Genomic DNA, 12,419 nt, shown 5'->3' with positions numbered 1-12,419 from the left:
GATTCGCCCCTGGAAGCATTCCTGACTCCTAGTTCACAGCTTTTAACAATGTTTTCAGAGTTTCATGCCATTTTTACCGATACACCAAAAAAATACCAAAACGGATTTTGCTGGGAAATATGTTAGGGTACATCCTTTTCAGGTTAATGACTTGTATATAATGCAAAATAAATAACCCCGTACCAAAATGTTCCTCCCCCACTTGGGCTATGCTCAGAAGCAGCATTTTTGAAGCTTTTTTCAACTTTAACATTGCTTTCAACCAAAACAAATGCATTCACTGGGAAATGTCATTGTAACATTTACCACCCCTAGCTGGCCATGTGGTGTGTGACACATAAGCAGACCCATCTTGTTTCATTTATGAAGGAGGGATTCTTAAAGTCACAGAGCCTATTTTTACAGGGGCATCAGGCAGCATTAAGCTGCTTAAAGGGCCATTATTAAACAGTGGGTCTCCTAAACTGTTAGAGCCATCTAGCTATTGAACCCTATTCTGGTATGTATGGTCCCCTCACCCCCCCCAATCCTGGTATGCATGGCACCCCATTCCTCATCCTCATATGTATGGCTCCCTCACCCCCAATCCTGATATGCATGGTCCCCTCACCCCCCAATCCTGATATGCATGGTCCCCTCACCTCCCAATCCTGGCATGCATGGTCCCCTCATTCCTTATCCTGGTATGCATGCTATCTCTCACCCCCTTATCCTGATATGTAAGGTCCCCCTCACCCCTATTAAACTGCACACATACAAAAAAAATATTTATACTCACCTTTCTTCCCTGTGCTCCAGAACTGTCCTGTTCTGCCACAGGCCGGGGGAGGAGTGCAGCGCTGGAGTACGCGCATGCCCATACCGCGCTGTCCGGCGCCATATTGTTGAAGACACACTGCAAATGTGTCTTCAGTAAAATGGCGCCAAATAGCGCTAGGCACATGTGCGATTACGACGCCGAACTCCTGCCCGGTCTCCAGTGAGAAGAGAAGCACCACGGCATCACTCCTCCCGCTCAGGTAAGTATGGCGACGGAGATCGTGGTATGCATTCAGTGTCTACGCGTACCACGATCTCCGGCGCCAGGCTCGGACTGGCCCATAGGGTAACAGGGGAATTCCCCGGTGGGCCCCTGTGCAGATCTGGGCCCCCAATCCCATTGTGTGGGCAGGACTTGGCATAATTCACTCTATACAGAAAAAAGCAGCATCTCATCATTCATTAACCAAACTAGCCAGTTTATTATTACATACTGCTATAGGCAAATTTGTGAGCAAGGGTAGTGTAATATTTGTGTGCAGGTAAAAAGGGGGCCCCAAAAGTCAATTTTACTGGTGGGCCCTTGGCACCCCTGTCCGACACTGCATACAGATGATCGCTGTCGAAATTCAAATGGGCCTGGACATGTGCTGAGTGAGAAGGTGGACTTTAAGTGTCCTGCAGAATTTTAATCCATGACGGCGTAGTGTGTTACTAATGGTAGTGTTTGAAACTGTAGTCCCAGCTCTCTTCAGGTCATTGGTCAGGTCCTCTCGTGTAGTTCTGAACTGATTCCTTTCCTTTCTCAGAATCATCCTTATTCCCACGTTGTGAGATCTTGAATGGAGCCCCAGACTGAGGAAGATTGACAGTGATCTTGTGGTTCTCCGATTTTCTAATAATTGCTTCAACAGTTGTTGCCTTCTCCACCAAGCCGCTTGCCTATTGTCTTGTAGTCCATCACAGCCTTGTGCAGGTCTACAATTTTGTCCCTGGTGTCCTGAGACAGCTCTTTGGTCTTGGCCATGGTGGAGTGGTTGGAGTGTGATTGAGTGTGTGGACAGGTGTCTTTTGTACAGGTAACGAGTACAAACAGGTGCAATTAATACAGGTAATGAGTGCAGAGTAGGAGGCTTCCTAAAGAAAAACTAACAGGTCTGTGAGAACCAGAACTCTTGCTTGTTAGTAGGTGATGAAATACTTTTTTCAAAATGCAAATTAATTATGTAAAAATCATACAATGTGATTTTCTGGATTTTATTTTTAGATTCTGTCTCTCACAGGTGAAGTTTAGGTGGGAAAACTTGCAAAATCGGTAGTGTATCAAATATTTATTTTCCCCACTGTATATAAATAGTATATATCAAAAAGATTAACTTAGACTAAAAACATTTACATAGAGTGATATTTACTTACTGAGTTTAGTGTTCACTTGTAAATCAATGGAGGAAAAGATTTCAAAGTCAATAGAATGGTCAACCTGAACACTAAAAATTAAATATAAGACTAAACATTACTAACATTTATATTTTGAAAATAATGCCAAATAAAATATATTATATTACATCTTAGACCACAGAGATATGTTCACTTTTAAACACTTTCACAGGTTAGGTATAATCTACAGTATACTTAGCTGAAACACCGCCGTGCCGTACAAATGTGGTGGTCAAGCTCAGCTCCCATTGAGACGAATGGGATCTGAGCTGCGGTACCGAGAACGGCCACTATGCAATCTACAGAGCTGCGATATTTTGGCTCCGTACATTGTGCACTTTTCGTGACCACTGCACGAGGTATCAGTTGACCCGTGATGGTGTCAGGTTCTGCTCCCCATAATCTAATATTTTATATATTAAACATACTCTCTCTATCATTTCTATGTATATATTTATTTATGGAATATATTTTATAATTGTCATGTCCACTTACAATCAGGTCCCATATCCGTAGTTCAGAGTTCCTTTGAAAGATGTGCTGACGTTTTTGATCATGATCTCCACAGCGTCATCCTCCTTCAGATCCACTTCACTGCTTTCTATCGATAGATTACTGATCTGAATACTGAAGCAGAGGCACCTTAGTCAGTATCCTTATTATTAACCCTAAATGAGCGGCTACATCGGTCAGCAGGCTATGTCGCCCCGTTGCAAAGACAGCAAATTTGTGCAAAGGTACATTCTTCTAATGGCCAAAATAATGTGTGGTTTGTCCAATAGGAGCAATCAAATATACGGCGCATTGTTAGGAGTATAGTGCATTCATGAAGAGAGCGCTCCTCACACCTACTCACTGGCTACTCTTGATGCACAGAAGCCAGGAGTCCGTCACCGCAGAGTGGGGGTGAGCGCACCCCATCATTAATATATCAGGCTTATAACTACGAGATCAGACCTATCTCCATGTATAAGGCAGGTCTGCTATCTTTCAAGCACTAGGATTTGTGATTTGCTAGTGGTGGACTTTTGTGACTATAAATCTTTATGGACTGTGTACTATATTTACTATTATTTTTTTTTATTATTATTATTTATTATTATCATTATTATTATCGTGATTATTATTATTGTTATTATTATTATTGTTGTCATTATTATTATTATTCAGGCCCTTGGGCAACTTAGTCGCAGTCCTCATTGTCGATTTTTGCACCTCACTTTCATAGGTCTATAACCCTTTTTTGTTTGGGTCGATATGAACTGCATTTTTATTACTACCATATTTTGAGGTTCATATGACTTTTTTTATCTCTTTTTTTTCGGGGGGGGTGGGGGAGTTAACTAGCCAAAAATCAATGACTCTACCATTTCAGATTGATACTTACTAAATAGTATGAAGTGGTTATTCGGGCGGATGCTCCGATTCAAAATATGTTATTTTTTTTAAATTTAATTTATGATCTGGAAAAAGGAGGGTAGATCTTAACCTGCCGTATATATATACATATAGCCTAAGAAGGTCCTACAAGTTCATGGGAGTATAAGTAAATCATATAGCCAAAAAGGATACTGAATTGAATAAAAAGATACATGTTATTAATATATAATTCAGACAAAAACCATAAAAACACAACTAAAAAGGGAATCTACTGCAAAAGTCATGTCACTGGTAAATGTAAATTAATAAACTGTATTATTTTATGAAGTGATCATTGGATGGTGTTTAGAACACTAATTAGAGTATGAATCTATATGAATAATAATAATAATAATAATAATCTTTATTTATATAGTGCCAACATATTCCGCAGCGCTTTACAGTTTAACAGTTTCAAAACACAAGTCATAAGTAACAACGCTAACAATGCAATAATTAAAGCAAAATAAGACGAAATATGAAGAAATTGTGCTCAATTTTCACAATTTTTTTTACATGTATATTAAAGAAAGTCTGTATAAATCGACAGTCCACAATGTCTCTATCTAGTGGAGTCAGATAAAATGGAGGCATATGGGAATATAATAGCAGCCACAGAGGAATAAATATAAAGTGCATTAAATTCAACCTTTAAAGAAGGGAGACACCTTCAGGTATTCAAGAGTGGAGGACCACCATAAACATTTCAGATCATGAATAAATACTTCATATTTAGCAGGACTTGAGCCCCCTAACGCGTTTCGCTTTCTGCTTCTTCAGAGAAGCTTCTCGGTGTCCCTTAGCTTATTGTACCCGTTTCATAAAATTCAACAATGCTGTCATTCTTACTTTGTTAAACCATATGTGACTTTCCCCAGAAATCCGACAGCTTTTTCTCCAGTGATGTTAGGAAAAGAGGCATGTCTGAAAGCGGCCTGGATAACCTCGGAAGTCTTCTCATTCACTGGAAAAGCACAAGAAGAAGTCAAACCATTTATAATGGCACACAGAAAAGTTTTAACACTTTAAGAAAAAAATGGATGGATAGATGGATGGATGGTAGTGGCATGATGGTGAGCGTGTGTAGGAACAGTTTGTAGGTGTATTGTGGTATTATTGGCACTATTTGGCTTTGAAAAAAAGCGTGTTCTGTTCCATAGAAGTTTGGTAACATTATTCATTAATTATGTAGTGGAAATGGTTTTGGTTATGGTTTAGCGGTTTTATTTTGGATTAGTATAGCGGTATCATTGGAAATGATGGCTTTATACAGTGTGTTTTGTTTTGTAGTCGTATGGTAACAGTATTCATTCATTGAAAAGTGGAAATGGTTGCTACCATCGTGTAACAGTATTACTTCAGCCACGTATAGTAGTATTATTGGCAATAATTGGCTTTGCACAGTATAGGTATTTTAATACTATTCATTATGGTGTAGAAATGTTTGTGGATATGGTGTGGCGGCATCACTTAAACTGAGTATAGAAGTATTATTGTAATATTAGTTTTTGTACAGTGTAAAAGTACGGTAATAATATTTGTTGTCTATGTGGGGATACGGCTGTGGTTATGGTGTGGCGGTATTATTTCATCCTCTTATAGAGGTATTGTTGGTAATAGTAGTCTTTGTGCAGCTTGTAATGTTTTGTAGAAGTAAGGTAATATTCATTTTATATGTAGTGGACACAGTTTTGGTTAGGGTTTGGCGGTATTAGCTTGGCCTAGTATATGGTATTATTGGTCGTTAAACTTGTGCTTTGTTCTGTAGTATTGGTAATATACACTCACTGGCCACTTTATTAGGTACACCTGTCCAACTGTGTGTTAAGACTTAATTTCTAATCAGCCAATCACATGGCGGCAACTCAGTGCATTTAGGCATGTAGACATGGTCAAGACAATCTCCTGCAGTTCAAACCGAGCATCAGTATGGGGAAGAAAGGTGATTTGAGTGCCTTTGAACGTGGCATGATTGTTGGTGCCAGAAGGGCTGGTCTGAGAATTTCAGAAACTGCTGATCTACTGGGATTTTCACGCACAACCATCTCTAGGGTTTACAGAGAATGGTCCGAAAAAGAAAAAAAATCCAGTGAGCGGCAGTTCTGTGGCCGGAAATGCCATGTTGATGCCAGAGGTCAGAGGAGAATGGGCAGACTGGTTCGAGCTGATAGAAAGGCAACAGTGACTCAAATTGCCACCCGTTACAACCAAGGTAGGCAGAAGAGCATCTCTGAACGCACAGTGTGTCGAACTTTGAGGCAGATGGGCTACAGCAGCAGAAGACCACACTGGGTACCACTCCTCTCAGCTAAGAACAGGAAACTGAGGCTACAATTTGCACAAGCTCATCGAAATTGGACAGTAGAAGATTGGAAAAACGTTGCCTGGTCTGATGAGTCTCGATTTCTGCTGCGACATTCGGATGGTAGGGTCAGAATTTGGCGTAAACAACATGAAAGCATGGATCCATCCTGCCTTGTATCAACGGTTCAGGCTGGTGGTGGTGGTGTCATGGTGTGGGGAATTTTTTCTGGGCACTCTTTGGGCCCCTTGGTACCAATTGAGCATCGTTGCAACGCCACAGCCTACCTGAGTATTGTTGCTGACCATGTCCATCCCTTTATGACCACAATGTACCCAACATCTGATGGCTACTTTCAGCAGGATAATGCGCCATGTCATAAAGCTCGAATCATCTCAGATTGGTTTCTTGAACATGACAATGAGTTTACTGTACTCAAATGGCCTCCTCAGTCACCAGATCTCAATCCAATAGAGCATCTTTGGGATGTGGTGGAACGGGAGATTCGCATCAGGGATGTGCAGCCGACAAATCTGCGCCAACTGTGTGATGCCATCATGTCAATATGGTCCAAAATCTCTGAGGAATGCTTCCAGCACCTTGTTGAATTTCTGCCACGAAGAATTGAGGCAGTTCTGAAGGCAAAAGGGGCTCCAACCCCTTACTAGCATGGTGTACCTAATAAAGTGGCCAGTGAGTGTATATGTAGTGGGAATAGTTATGGTCACAGTGTGGCAATATTATTGAGAATATGTTTTTTTTGTACTGTATGCGTTTGTGCTCTAGAAGAATTGGTAATATATATGTAGCAGGAATAGTTATGGTCACAGTGTGGCAATATTATTGAGAATATGTTTTTTTTTGTACTGTATGCGTTTGTGCTCTAGAAGTATTGGTAATATATATGTAGCAGGAATAGTTATGGTCACAGTGTGGCAATATTATTGAGAATATGTTTTTTTTGTACTGTATGCGTTTGTGCTCTAGAAGTATTGGTAATATATATGTAGTGGGAATAGTTATGGTCACAGTGTGGCAATATTATTGAGAATGTTTCTTTTGTACTTATGCGTTTGTGCTCTAGAAGTATTGGTAATATATATGTAGCGGGAATAGTTATGGTCACAGTGTGGCAATATTATTGAGAATATGTTTTTTTTTGTACTGTATGCGTTTGTGCTCTAGAAGAATTGATAATATATATGTAGCGGGAATAGTTATGGTCACAGTGTGGCAATATTATTGAGAATATGTTTTTTTTGTACTGTATGCGTTTGTGCTCTAGAAGAATTGGTAATATATATGTAGCGGGAATAGTTATGGTCACAGTGTGGCAATATTATTGAGAATATGTTTTTTTTGTACTGTATGCGTTTGTGCTCTAGAAGAATTGGTAATATATATGTAGCGGGAATAGTTATGGTCACAGTGTGGCAATATTATTGAGAATATGTTTTTTTGTACTGTATGCGTTTGTGCTCTAGAAGAATTGGTAATATATATGTAGCAGGAATAGTTATGGTCACAGTGTGGCAATATTATTGAGAATATGTTTTTTTTGTACTGTATGCGTTTGTGCTCTAGAAGAATTGGTAATATATATGTAGCGGGAATAGTTATGGTCACAGTGTGGCAATATTATTGAGAATATGTTTTTTTTGTACTGTATGCGTTTGTGCTCTAGAAGAATTGGTAATATATATGTAGCGGGAATAGTTATGGTCACAGTGTGGCAATATTATTGAGAATATGTTTTTTTGTACTGTATGCGTTTGTGCTCTAGAAGAATTGGTAATATATATGTAGCAGGAATAGTTATGGTCACAGTGTGGCAATATTATTGAGAATATGTTTTTTTGTACTGTATGCGTTTGTGCTCTAGAAGAATTGGTAATATATATGTAGCAGGAATAGTTATGGTCACAGTGTGGCAATATTATTGAGAATATGTTTTTTTGTACTGTATGCGTTTGTGCTCTAGAAGAATTGGTAATATATATGTAGCAGGAATAGTTATGGTCACAGTGTGGCAATATTATTGAGAATATGTTTTTTTGTACTGTATGCGTTTGTGCTCTAGAAGAATTGGTAATATATATGTAGCGGGAATAGTTATGGTCACAGTGTGGCAATATTATTGAGAATATGTTTTTTTGTACTGTATGCGTTTGTGCTCTAGAAGAATTGGTAATATATATGTAGCTGGAATAGTTATGGTCACAGTGTGGCAATATTATTGAGAATATGTTTTTTTTTGTACTGTATGCGTTTGTGCTCTAGAAGTATTGGTAATATTATTTTTTCACTATGTAGTAGATATGATTGTGGTCACAGTATGGCGGCATTATTTTTCCTTAGTATAATGGTATTATTGGTGATAAAAGGCTTTCTATAGTGTTTCGTCCCTTGGGGCTTGTTCCCCTGACGTAAATACATGTAAATAAAATGGAGCACACTTTCTCACGGAGGATTATGGCGCAGGGAGTGTCGTAGCCAGCAGGGTTGATGCATGAGACATATTGGATAAGCATTTAACACAATCTTATCTGTAGCTTAGTGGAAACCTCCTGTGAATGTAACAGGACCACACCGGGATGTGTGCGAGCAAATATAACCTGGTAATAGTATTATAGCAGTGACTTCAGTGTTTGTGTACATTATTGCCTATACATTACATCATTATTACAGAACGGTTCTGTATATCAGGACTACATTTCTGTGAGGTAAATGTATGAGGAAATAGTATCATATGTTGGACACATGAATGCCTTTTACTATCCAGAGCAGCCAAAGCCCAGCTTATACACAGGTGAGGTAAAATGAAAGCTGCTCTGTGCTTGGTTGCTATGGGCAACGAGGCCTGTTCTGACATATGAGGCCTAATGTTGTGGAAAAAATATTGAGAAATCTTTTTTTCCCCAGTGATAAAATTCAGTGACAAAAATGTCTGCAACAAAATCTGTTTCCACAAAGCATTTTTCGTGTGATTTTTTTTTTTTTACTCTGTGTATTTTTGATAAAATGCAAGTAACCTATCTTACTTACCGTAATAGGTGCAGAAAATCTGCAACATCAAAAGCTCATTGTGGGAACACAGCTCTAAAGGGAATCCATCAGCAGGATTTTACACCCCAAACTATTTATATGAGCAAAGACAAGTCCAGCAATACTTTTGCATGGCCACTCCGTTCCCCCATTCCTGAGAAATCAGTGTTTGTGTTGATAGGCAAATGAGGACGAAGGGCTATTTGTAAATCAGAAGCCTCTGTCACTCCAGCTCTGTTCTCCACCCAGAGCGGCTTCCTCCTGCTTGACGGACAGCCTCTATGATGTGTGACAGCAGGCAAAGGAGCTGTTGGTCAAGCAGGAGGGGGAATAGAGCTGGAGTGACGGAGGATTCAGATCTACAAATAACTCTTCAGCCTCATTTGCATATCTAGTTGCTGATTTCTCAGTAATAGAGAAACAAACTGGCCATGTAAAGGTACTTCTGAGCTTGTCGTTGACAGAGCTACATATGAATATATATAGTTTGGGGGTGATGTCATGGTGACAGATTCCCTTTAACTGCAACTTTCTTAAAGGGGAAATCCATTTCTGAATAGAGAGAAGATAGGTGCTTCCGGTGTTGATGGCTGCTTGATACTGACAGGTCCTATACATAGACAGCATGTACTGTGCACCCTCCAAATAATCCTATTTCTTAGGGCTCTCAGATATACGATGAGCCTGTACATAGAGTGGAGTCCTGGATCATACATATACACTGAATCTGTACAGTGGCGCGTGCTCCTGATGGCTTGCATCTCCTGTGTTCAGTGGGCCCTGCAGAGGGAAGTCTTGTTTGTCTGGGATTGGCGCCAGTCATCACTCGACAGAGGAATGTCCTTCTCCTCGGCAGTAAGAAGATCACTACTTTGGTGGACTCAATCAGAAAATCTAAAGGTGAGCATTCCTTGAAATTCCTCTCCATGTGTGGTGATCACCACAGACACAAGCAAGTGGGGGCGGGGAGCGTACTTGGAGGGAAGTATTTTTCAGGGCAGATGGCCATCAGAGATCTGTTCCAAGTCATCCAATTACAGAGAGCTCTATGCCGTATAGGAAGCCCCAAGACAAAATCAGGCTGTGCTGAGGGATCAACATGTTAAGATCCTGTCAAACAATGTGACGACGGTTTCCTTCCTTTGACACCAAGGAGGTCCCAGACATCGGGCACGCTAGGATCTGGGGGTCAAAATTTCTTCTTGGCCAGAGAGGACGGTCCTGTCAATGGCAGCAGTTCATCTGTAGGGGTTTCAAAATGTTGTGGCAGATAACCTGAGCAGACGAAAAGTCTGGCCGACAGAATGGTAGCTGAACAAGGAGGTGTACCATTACCTGTGCCATCTCTGGGGTATACCTCAAATTGACTTGTTTGCGACCTGGAAAAATACAAAGACTGCCATATTTTACTTGCTGAATCCTTTAGACAAATGCAGAAGCCATCAATGTGCGGAGTTAGAAATGGAGCAGGTCTCTTTCTTATGCCGTTCCCCTGATGGTGCTCATTCCAGGTGTCCTCAGGAAGATCCAGGAGGATCAGGCGAAGGTACTTCTGATTGCCCCATATTGGCCAAAAAGAAATTGGTTTCCACTGCTAAAAGCTATGGCATTAGAAGATCTTGTTCTGCTTCCTCAGACGGAAGATATTATCCATCAAGGCCCTGTCTTCCATCAGCACCCATGAAGGCTTCATCTATCAGCTTGGATTATGATGGGGATATCCTGAGAGCTTAGGGGTTGTCAGACCAGGTCATAACCATGATTCAGGCTAGCTGGAAGCTGGTCACTTCCACAATATACAACAAAATATGGAAGAGGTTCTGTTTGGAAGGTGACAGGTCTGACTTTGTGGCAGGCAGCCCCGATATCCCAGGCGTCTTGGATTTCCTCCAGGCAGGTTTTAATAACGGTCATAGATAGTGATGAGTGAGCATGCTCGCCACTACTTGGTCCTCGCCCGAGCATCTCACTGCTCGAGATGCTCAGAGCTTGTAGAGTATTTCCGGGGTTGCATGGCGGGAGCTCGGATCCCCGCTCTACATGTTTGGTGCTCTTTAGAGAACCAATGAACATGCAGGGATTGTCTGCCACACATTGTAATGACGCAGCCATGTTGGATATTACAGTGATTGGCTGGCCACACAGCATCACCAGGTCTATATCAGACCTGGCACTGCCATGCTTGTCACAGTCTGCTCCAGAATCAGTTGCTTCTGAGCTAAGGAGAGATTTGCTTGTTTATTAGTGTAGGTATACTGTGGCACCCCTGAGACTCAGTCGCCACAGAGGTACTGCACCTTCTCCTAAGGTGTAGTGCCTCACCATCCTGGTAAGTTGGGAACTCCTTTCCACACTCCAACACCTGCATCCCACACACAGGATAGTTCAGCAGGACCACATTGCATCTTCAGGCTCAGAGGGTAGCAGAGCACCTTTCGTGGAACCCTACTTCGTAACACGAGATGTGCTGGGAGGTGGGTGGAGTTATCTATAAAAGATGGGGAAAGTGTAGAATTACAGGTTAGTCGGTCAGAAGGACCGATGAGGTCAGTCTGTTAAGAGGGCAGGCGGAGTAGGAGAGGACAGTCACTCTGAGAAGTGAGGATCCCTGGAAGAAGGGATGGAGGAAGGAGTGCTGCAGCTGCCTCAGTGATCTGAGCCAGCTGGCACGGGAAAGGAAGAGGAGAAAGACGTAGAACTGTAACCTGTACTTCCATAAGTGAGAGAAAGACAAGTACGGAATGAAGGAGACGAGAACAGAGAGGAGACGTGGGTTGAGAGAGGAACCCTGCCTATAGGTTCTCAGCGCAAGGCCGGGGCCCGGTCCCCAAGGTTGTATGGACACTTATGGTTCTGCAGCAGACACCGGTGGAGTAGTTGGCTGTAAATGCACTACTCCCATCCAAGACTTGGGACACAACAGCAACTGAATAGAGAGCCGGGATCCAGGAGGTCCCCTAGCAGGCTACAGCTGTCTGTCATACAAGTAGAGTTCTAGGAACATCTAAAGAGAGGAATTCCAGGGTAACTAAGTACTGGAGTGCTTCACACTTAAAGGCGCATTGGAGGAGTCGTTCAGGAATGGTACATGTTGGCGGAGTGTTGGAGAGGAGAACCCTGACTTGCCCGGGAGGTTGACTGAGTCTCATCCCCGGAGGCAGGCACCAGTGTGTACCAAGAACTGTGAGTAAAGCATTGAAACTGCAAGCTTGGTGTCCTCCATTCATTCGTGGGCAACATCTTCAGCACCGCTACATCTGGGCATCAGCATCCACACTGCCCGTGCCTCCTGATCCATTGCACCTACACTGCCCTGGGACTACAGCTCCACCTGTGGGGAGCTACACCATCTTTGCTGCACTACACCATCAGTCCCAGCGGATCAGTATGCAGCGTTGGCCTAACATCTTACTTGCCAAACACCATGGGTGGCGTCATGAACTATCCATATAAACTA

The sequence above is a fragment of the Dendrobates tinctorius genome, unplaced genomic scaffold (genome assembly GCF_039654945.1).
Source record: "Dendrobates tinctorius isolate UK_male_01 unplaced genomic scaffold, ASM3965494v1 ptg000155l, whole genome shotgun sequence".
NCBI classification, from domain to species: domain Eukaryota; kingdom Metazoa; phylum Chordata; class Amphibia; order Anura; family Dendrobatidae; genus Dendrobates; species Dendrobates tinctorius.
The sequence above is the reverse complement of the archived record's forward strand: the minus strand, read 5'-3'. Positions refer to the sequence as shown.